At 38.1% G+C, this 10,243-nt stretch overlaps 1 long non-coding RNA gene across 1 annotated transcript; it reads right to left on the reverse strand.

The window, feature by feature from the left end:
- Positions 1 to 1,827: 1,827 nt before the first annotated feature.
- LOC148184609 (uncharacterized) lies at positions 1,828 to 8,663 on the reverse strand. The gene is made up of 4 exons (XR_015772199.1): positions 8,582 to 8,663; positions 7,484 to 7,605; positions 3,564 to 3,623; positions 1,828 to 1,893 (listed from the first exon to the last, which is right to left on the reverse strand). It is a non-coding gene; the product is annotated as an uncharacterized LOC148184609 (long non-coding RNA).
- Between the last annotated feature and the right edge of the window lie 1,580 nt (positions 8,664 to 10,243).

Raw genomic sequence — 10,243 nt, forward strand, 5'->3', positions numbered from 1 at the left:
ACTGCTCCCCAAAGCTCCTCTTCCCATTCATACCACACTATCCCGCCACTTTCCCATGCCTGCACGATACCATTCCATGGGCAGTTCTCACCTCAAGATTCCCTGCTTGGTTTCTAAACCAGATATCACTATGGATAGGCTTTTCATCAATTAATATTTTTAAGCCTCTTTTTTCTCTTTTGAAGTTCTCTGAAGGAACTAGACAAGATTTAAGTCATCACTTCATACAGAAAGAAAGATGAAATGTTGCAGGACAGACAAAAAAGAGAAATGGCAGCTTTTTTATAATACATCCAAAAATACGGTATGGTTTTGGGAATTGCAGTTGCTTTTATGACCCATCTGACAACTCATGGCTTGGAAATCTGCAAGTTGTTTCCTTCCCTTGATCACATACCTGTAAAAGCAAGAGGTGTTGCTAATGTGACCTTGTGGGTTTTTTTCCCTTTTCAGCCATTGTAAGCAGTCATACAAATAAATTCAATTGCTTGGATATGGATAGAAAATGGATCCACAAGAATGACAATTTGGGCAATGTATACTCATTTCAAAAGTCAAGGAAATATCGATGGAAAACATTTCTGCATTTTCCACTGGAATTACTGAATATATTTGATTAAACATATAAACTTCACTTTGCTATTTAAATTCACCAAGCATGTTTGGAATAACAATTATTCTATTAACATACTGACATGATCTAGTCAAACAAAATTAAATGTGTTTTGGGGTAATAAGATGTAAAGCCTTATTTAAGTGTTGCCGCTTATTTAAAACAATGGAGAGACAGAGATATTTGCAGAATCTAAACAATATTCCCACAAAAACTGTAAATTAAAATCATTAACCTCAGCTTTGACATAAGCATCTTTTTCCTCAGGGGCATGGACCAGCTGTCCTCAAAGAGAAATTTTAGTTTCAGAAAGCTCTTAGGAAAAATAAACAAAATACAATGGTATGCTATTTATAATATACAAGTCATCTCTAATTCTGTTCCTAATCAGTGTAAGGCCAGAAGAAAAAATGAAATTACTTTAAAACTAAAAATTCCTGTAGTCTTAGAGATTTTGGGAAGCGTTACATTCTAACCATGACATTGGCTTAACAACCTGTACAGGCTCAGGTGCACCATCTTATGTCAGATTTTCCAAATTGTGAAATTCGAACGACATTTCTTACCTTGCTCAGAGCAGCTGACAGACTTTAGTTAAAACAATACTTGATTTCCTTTGTCCCCTTGCCTGCTCTGGTGCAATAGAGTCTGACTTTTAAGCATTTTACTGTGACATCTTTGTTGCCTCAAAGTTTTTGATGGTGCCATATATATGTACATGATGCTTTGTAAACAGCAAAAGTCAAAACTGCTGAAGTTGCACACCCAAGGGTTGACTTACATGCAAGAATAATTTATTTAATGAGAACATGACCGGGGAAAGCTGTCTGTAAGCTCAGTATGTGCGAGGTAGCATGGGCTGTGGCTGGCACTAAGAAGAGCTAAAACTGCCACTGAGCCATTGCATGATTCTGAGGAAGCCATTTCACCTTTCTATTGTGCTTTTCTTCTCAGCCTTCATCTCTCCAACCTGCCAACCCTTCACAGCAAGATCTGTCTCTTAGGATATGTCTCACAGCAGGAGCTCAGCTGTGGCTTCCAAATTAGAGCTGATTGGCAATTCTGCAATGAAATGAATTTTCATTAGAAAGTGCGGCTCAGTTTCAGTGCGGTTCTGCGGTGCAGTTATGGGGATTCTCACCCAATATATGAGGAAGCAAATTCAGATAATGATTCTGAAGAATGTTTTGTTACAGGAAGTAGATCATCTCCAGGAGGATCTGTGGAGTGCATCTTGCCCGAGGATAACTATTGGGCCATGGGTGAATTGACAGAGTCATCTGCAGTTAGAGAGACAGCAGGTCAGGAATTTGAACCTGAGTATGCATGGGGAGATCACATGTTCTTTTAGTGGGAGCTGTGTTTGCTTGTTTGTATTAAAAACAAACCTTCTAAAGCGCTTATGTTTGCAACAAGAAAGAACTGGAACATCAGTGGAATGCTGGGAAGTTTCATGGGTAGATTTACTCGGCCTAACTTGGTTCTGCTTTGAACCCTGCCTGCTGTTAACAGTGAGATCAGATGTATTTTAACATGTAAATTAATTAGTCTAAAGGATACAAATAACTTCAGAATAAACCATGATCAAATATCTGAGGAGTGACAAAGAGAAAGATAATTTATTTTTAAAATAAGTCCTAAAATAAATAGGAAGGCCTTCTGGTAATTAGAAAAAAAGAGTTGTCCCCAGCATGAGGAAGGAGACCACAGGAAGTAGGTGTGGGCAAAAGGAATAATCAGATCAGTAATTCAAAAGGAATAGTAAAAAAAATCAGTAAAGAAAACAGGACATTAAAATACAGAATTTGGGTGAAACTTATATGGAGCTCTGGGAAGTTCTGATATGCTCTAACAAGAGAAGGGAAATAACCAGAAACTTGCAGAAGTGATACCACTACAGTTTTTAGGACATTTCCTTAGTAGCTTCTGTGTATTAATTCTGGTGAAACACACTAAAGAGAGAAACACGTGAGAAATATTGTTTTTTATAAAAAAATTCTAATGCTACAAAGCCCAATTCCATCGTACACCAGTATAAGCTGCTACCTGTGTAGAGCATTGCAACATTACCAAAATGGCAGTGCTGAAGGGAAGATGTCTTTTCTCCCTTTTCTAGCCACATTTCAGCTTCTCTTACTGTCTGCTGGCATAAAATACCCTGTGTGTGTAATCCAGAGAGCAGCTGAGTTATGTTCGATTCACATGGTCACTTTGAGCTGAGTATGACTGAGTTACCTATGTGGCATCTCCAAAGAATAAGCAAAATGTAATTTGCTGAAATGGCAGCTCTGTAAACGTGTCTCCAGGGGGCATTTTGTACAAAAGTTAAGAATATTGGGAGGACCATATCACTTAGGCTGCAGATTTGTACTGAGCCATGCACAGTTCTCTCTCCAGCTGCTGTCTACCAAATGCCAATTCTGAGTGCACAGCTGTGGATCTGGGATGAGGATTCAGGCTCCAGAGTAACTGCAGTCAGGACACAGTCTGCTGCATGGTGTTGGCATTGCCACTGTGCTCACCTTTGAGGAAAATAAAGGCCTTAAACATCAGCTCATTTTGTGAATCTCCATTCTCTAATTTTTCACTTTAGACTCAGCCAGAACACATCATTTTTCTAGCTTGCAGAACAATATTTCAGGATAATATAAGGAAAAACAAGTTCAGCCCTGGGGGAAAGCTCAATCAAAATCTTGAATCAGCAGTACAACTTACTTACAAATCTATAGATTAGTCCACTTCACAATGAAGGCAGTAACTCTTCCAGTACAGGGTGATGACCTGTGTTAGTTCCTCAGCAACAAACAAAAAAACTGTCCTTCTACATGGTATCACTAAAAAAACCCCCAATAAAGTATGGAGTTTTTTGGGGGGAAAATGTTAGCCCATGAACTTTCGCTGCATAAATTCAGATTAAAATGAGAAAAATTTGAGAAAAATAAGCACTGACCTGTGTTAATTCTCACTGTGAGTGAGAATTAAACATATAGATGAATTCAGAGATACAATCCTGTAAGGGGAAAATATCCAGGTTAATAAATGAAGAAAGAAGAAGTTCTGTAGATTTCAGGCAGGAGAATAGCAGCGGTTACCTCCTGCTGAAATATCATAGCCGCAATGAAGTGGCAAAGACGACAACTGACATGTCAGAGACACATAAATCTATCTTTACAGGGCTGACAACTTGGTATGATTGCTCTCCAAAGATAACTTTATAACTTGCTGAAGTGTGACTTAAGGATGCCCTGGAGCAGCACTAACCTGTGTACCTTTCTTGTGGGTAACTTTTTATAAATTATAGCTTTAGTTAATAGCTTATGCAATTTTTCATTTGACCTACGGGTGTCCCATGTGGGTGGGATTTTCAAAAACACTCAGGCCCAAATCCACAAAGGGATTTACACAGAGATGATTGCACCCATAATATGTATTAGGGAGCGGAGCAGAAACTTGGCCTCAATTTAGCCTGTAATCTTGCAAGGATACAGAAGATGGTCTGCAACACCCTAAATGTTCACCAGGAAATTTACCCATGCTTATAAGTATGAAATTGCTCTGGACTGTGGTCATGGCTCAGCTCTGCTCCTACTAAAATGGAATAAAATTGGGCATCAGGCAAGTGCTTTTGAAAAGGCCAGTATGAATATTTTATTTTCCTTACTGTAAAGTCTATGCTTTCTAAAATATCTTTTAGAAATAATTACTTGAATTATATTGTCAGGTAGACCACTTCAGTAGGGAAAATGTGTGTGGTTTTTATTTCAGTGTTTTGTTTTTCAAGTGAACTATTGGAATACACACACACAAGAATAAAAAGGATGATAAAAAGGACAATAGTACAATATCCAGTTTGGTCCCAGTGATGTTGGCTGTGCTTAATCTGAAGCTGTTCATAGTCTCTGCTTGCAACTTGAGATCTTTAAGTACATCCTCCCTTCTGATGCTGGCAAAGAGCAGGGGTGGTATGTTCATATATGTCAAACATAAATTTTGTCCTCCATGGGAAACAAGCCACAAGACACAGTGTGACTTGTGAATAAGCCCTTATTAGGGAAGCTGCTTTATTTCCACTTTTTCACTGTCTTTTCACAAAACCAAACCATCCCCTGTGGCATTTGGACACACAGAAGACAGTTGCATTTGAAATGCCATAAACAGTCTAAATAAATAGATGTGAAAACTGGGTCCCTTGCATTGCCATGCTGAAAAAATACGTGCCAAACTGGCAACTTCTGCATGAAGGCTCAACACTGGTTTGCTTCCTCAGCCCCAGGGAGTTTCCAGTGAATGTCTGTGAAGAAGTGCAAAGAGCAAGTTGATCTGGCCTCATGCCTGTGGAGCAGGCAGAGGTGTTTCTGAAGGATAGTGCAGCACAAGAACATTGCAAGTTAAACCCTCAGAGCCACGTTCAGACCCCAGTTAGTGGCAGAATTTACCCTCCTCTGAGGGGGGAGCAAGTGCCTTTGAAGCAGTAGAAAACCCCAAGGCTCCTTAGAGCTCCTGAGATGCTTGAGTGTAGTGGCAGCAGAACATTCTCTTCTGGCTTTCACAAGGACAGGTAATAAATGCAGTAAACTGAACTCAGGGTAAACTGAGGACTGCAGAATGAACTGGAGAAAAGTCTTTGTTTGTCCTCTAGGAGCAATGCTCAGGAAACATAGGGAAATAGGGAAAAGCCTATAATTTTTGGAATTTCTAGATCCAAGCACAGAGCCTCTGCTGGCTTCCAGGAGAGTGTCAACTGCAGATGATTAGCTAAGACCTTAAAAGCATAATAGGGCTTCATTTCAAAAGTATTTTATTTTTCACCCCTACAGGACAAATAAAACATGGTAATACTGTAGCTGTTTTAGTAGTATGGTCTAAGAACATGATAAAAATTGCTGGAAGAGGTAGTATTTTCTCTTAGACCAACTGAGAGACTGTTTTAACTAGGGGGAAAAAAGCTTTCAGACACAAGTCCTCCTTTGTATTCAAAAACCTACCTCCAGATGTTGTTTTCAGCTACTCTAGTAGCTACTCTAGCTACTCTACTCCCCCAGACTTGCCCTTGGAAACAAAGAGAGGTCTAAACTCTGTTCTAAAGCATAATACTTGTGTGATCAATGTCTACACAGTAAATAAGCAGTGAAAATGTTAATTGGGAAAACTGATGGACTCATGACACTTCCTAAGACTGACATGATTTTAAAGTTAGTCAGAAAAGAGGTTTTTCCCCACTGGGCATATTCTGTAGGCATAAGGCTTTAAAGTCATATCCTTGCAGGATATGGAGAATGTGAACACGGAAGTCCTAAGAGTGAAATATGGACCCTCTGGAACTTGTATGGATATAAGACTGTACAGGTCTTGTAATAGCAGGTTTGTAATAAGGTGGGAGTTGTTGCAGGGAATGGGAGAAGATAGATTTTACTTTAAAACATTTCCAGCCTGGCTTCTTATTAAAAGCCAAGTAAGTATTTTATGCTGCACATCACTTCAAGATTTACAACCTCTTGTCCTCAATGATAAAGAAAATACTACTTAAATGCAAGTAATAAAAAAAAAAATCACATAAAAATAATTTCATCTATTTCCTTCTTCATAGTATGATCTAAAGAGGTGCTGTTGTCCCTCAATGTCAAAAATGCCCTCTTTGGCAGATAAATTACACCATTCACCATTTGCTGCAAAACAAATATTCTTGTTGGTTCTAGCATTCCTTTCACGGTTTCTAGCTCTTTGATGAGAGGAAATCTGGGCATGATGCTTTATGATCATAGAACAGGGAAATATGTTTCTATTTAAAGGTCTCTTGTTCCATGGAATTAAGATGTTTCTTTTAAGTATTCATTGCAAAGGCAGGGAAAACTGAGGAAAAGTGACACCAAAGTACTATCTGCTGTCAGATTTGGAGTGAATGTTCTCAAAAACTGTCCTGTCTCACACTAACATATTGTGGAGTTGAGCATTTTGTCCAAAAAGTTGATCAAGAACTGATAAAAAAGGAACAGAAAACCTAAAAGCGTAGTCTTCTAGATCCCTGAGTCCAGGGCAGGTACATTGAGGCTGCTTTAAAGTCTAAATCAGCCTCTCTTGACTTATTCTGGTACCTGAACTAAAAGAGGGTAGTAACACTACGTCCTCTCATCTATTTTTTTCCAGTTAGTGTTCATTTTAATCACAGGTGCCACCAGAGACTCTTTCTTAATACATTTCATTATTTTGGCCAACCTGGAGGGTTTTCCTCGGTGCCCCCAGATGCAGGAGCAGTATAAATATATCCAGTGCTACAATGATAAGCAAATTCTTTGAAATAACCTAGATCTCAGCATACATGCATGTTCATACATAAGCAGCAAGGCCCAGGCAATATTAACTTGAATGGAGGACATCAGGTAACACAGCACAAGTGCAGAAAGCAAGTATAAAAAGAGCCTTGATCAAACAGTTTCTACTTCATTTATTTTTGCCCTGCTCTGACTGGTGTAACTTATAATTAGTCTCTGCCTGCAGTGCTGTGGTTCCACAGAATGGTGGATTAGGGAGAAACTCTAGAATTTCTCCATAACTTGACAAGTTATAACCTGAAAAGCTACACTTAGTCCATTAAAAACTCTTCACTGTGACATTTCAGTGCAGCTAGGGAAATGTGCCACTGTGCCATTTATCATTTTCAGGCCATGGACGGTGGAAAGGAGGTTGCTATGAGTAACAAAATAAAATAGATTACACGTATAGAAGTGAGGTGAAGAATACTGATAAATATACACCACTGAATGTCAGCAAATGTCACTTGAAGAAGCCATTTGCAGCTACCAGAACAGCCTTGCAAACCAGCAAAACCAGCAAAAGTAACAAAACCAGGCAAAACGAGTTGGGTGTACTCACTTCCACATGAATAAGCAATAAACCTCTCTGAAGTTACATCAGAAAGTTGTTAAACTTGATAGATGAATCTTTTCCAAATTGTTCTGTCGCATACTCTATATGGCTACAAAGGACTCTGGATGCTTTAAAGTGAGAAAGAGAAAGCATTGCTGAGAATGCAACAGTTGAAGCATTTTTGTTCAAACATTTGTATTCTGCTTTGTATTAAAGAGACAGTATGAACAAAGAAGTGATTCATCACACCATTTTTTCTTCCATAGGGCTGCTCTTTTTTTTTGTCTGAACTTCATTATCAGAACTATTGCATTACTACCATTTCTCCTTTAAATACATTTACCACTCTAGCAACAGGACTTAAATCAGTTTGGGTTTGGTGGGCAGAAACATTGCAAATTAAAGCTTTTCTGCTGAAAAACTTCTAATGGTAGCTATCTAGCATGGCATCTAAGTGTAAGTGAAAGACCTGCAAGACATCTATCTTTGCAGCAGCATCTGAGTTGTAGATCTGTGGATCAGTTCCACTTTGGGTTATAGACATGCTGACCTAGAAAAAGCCCTCCTTATGAAAGTTACTTGAGAGATAATATAAAGATTCCTTCAGGTTTATTTTAATCTGGCCTGTCTGCAGCCTCATGAACCACTGCTCTTCACTGATAATAAACTGAAGATCTTTGAGAAAAAAAATCTCCCAGGAAAAAATAGATGTTCTTAAAATTTCAGAAACTCTGTCTGCATTTATGTTCAATTTTCCATGAGATTCTTCCTCCCAAATTCTAATTTATCTTAGCAAAATCAGAGACAGCCGGCATCATTTTGATTTCATGAGACTGTTATCCCCAGACGTCACACTCATGCAAATTTCAAATCAGTTTTGTTTTCATTAGTGAAAAGCAGCAACATGGATCACATAAATGAGGTCACACAGGAACTCCTTTTTACAAAATATTTCATACATGCTAAGATATACTGATTGCAGAACTACTTCAGTCAAACTTCTCACCATATGTTCATGTAAAAGCTATAAACAACCAGCCCTACATAGGCATCCTAAAGCCAAGGAGTTTAAATCTTTGAAGAGAACAGATTTTTCATACTTACAAATCCTGTAGATGGAGTATGGGCGAACCTTCCCTGCTTGGGCAGGATGTTTATACAGTGAATTTTCTTTGTACTAGTCTTCACTCTATTCTTGCAAAATCAAAATCAAAAGTGATCCTTATTAGTCAAACCAAACCCTTCATTAAGTGTAAAGCCTGGTTTAGAAATTAACAATGAAAATTGGAAAACAAAGATTAAACAGATGGGTTGAACTTTCCTGAACTGCTCCCCATCCCCCTCCCCCCAATCCTTTGAAAACTGAAGTAATCTTTGGCGCAAAACAGGCATTTGACAGCATCTGTTATACAGAAGTTCTGTAGATGTTGTGCTGCTTCTTTAGTCTTGTTTTGAATCTCTCTGTCACTTTGAATAGATGCAACAGAGTCTCTATGAGTGATGCTCACTCACAAGCTGAGAAGGCAAGGACTACGTGGGATGCAACAAAAGGGAAAAGATCTATCCGTTTGTTACCTCATCATGATTATCATTGTCTCCAAAAACTTCTCTTTCTACACAAAACAGAACAGTTGGGTGAACAGCACAAGAAAGCTTATTTATCAGTTATAGCTGAAATTTAATATGTTACATAGTAATATGCCTAACTTTTTTTTTAGACATTCTGAGGGGTAGTGTATTTGTACACACACTCATCTTCAGAAGAGACAAAAATACAATTTCTTAAAGGGTATTTCAAAAATAGAGAATGATTGGCCTAGATGTTTTAAATAAATTCCTGAATAAATAAGCAGCACATTTTTAAATGCGCTGATTTTGCGACAAGCGCTGAAAAGAAACTTCTGGTTAGCAGACTGCTCATGAATGGTTCAGTCCTTCCTTCCTCCATCCTAAGCATGAAAGCTGCTATCCACACCCCAGACTTGATCTAAACTATTGAATGTGATAGAGAAGTGCCTGCTGATGCTGGATCAGGCCTGGGAGCCTCCAGACTTGACCCTGTAGGCCTGAGTCAGCCCAAAGCCAACCTGGGCTTCCCCATGGCCAGAAGTCCACACATGCAGATGTTAAGGTATGTGCAAGATATTTGAATTGCTAGATCAGACAGCCCTGGTCCTCTGAAAAAAAAGTAGAAATTTTGCTTGAATAAATCAATATAGGTTTTACTTTGGTACAGATGGTAATAATGAAGAATCACAGTTTCTGTTATCAGGTTTTTTGATGCATTTGTCTGAGTAAAAGGAACATATAGTACTAAAGGGCAGGGGAAGAAGATTGTACGTTTTTGCTCTTTTTTATTTTAATGGCTAAATATTGTAATGCTAGCTAAACACAAATTCTTGTCTGTTAATAAGTTCCTCTAGTTTGTAATAAATAGGAATGCTAATGACTAAAATTTGGTATTTGGTATGCATTAGCTTTTGTAAGTCTTTTCTTTACAAGCTTCATTGACATTCAATATGGCAAGCTTCCTTTGAAACATATTTATAAAATAACTACAGTATAATTAAACCAACAAAGCCATCTTTTAAGTTAGCTTAATAGCTGAGTTTTTCACTCTGTAAATTTTTATTTTAAGCAGGAAAAATAGTTATACTCAATTCTACTCTATATTTCATTTTGCATATAATATTTTCTTTTCATTTGCAATCTGTGCATATCTAATTCTTGACAACTGTGATTATTAATAAAAACATGCTTCAGAGA

The sequence above is a fragment of the Pseudopodoces humilis genome, chromosome 3 (genome assembly GCF_049639895.1).
Source record: "Pseudopodoces humilis isolate 2021_Gansu_Grassland_sample_001 chromosome 3, ASM4963989v1, whole genome shotgun sequence".
Taxonomy (NCBI): Eukaryota; Metazoa; Chordata; class Aves; order Passeriformes; family Paridae; genus Pseudopodoces; species Pseudopodoces humilis.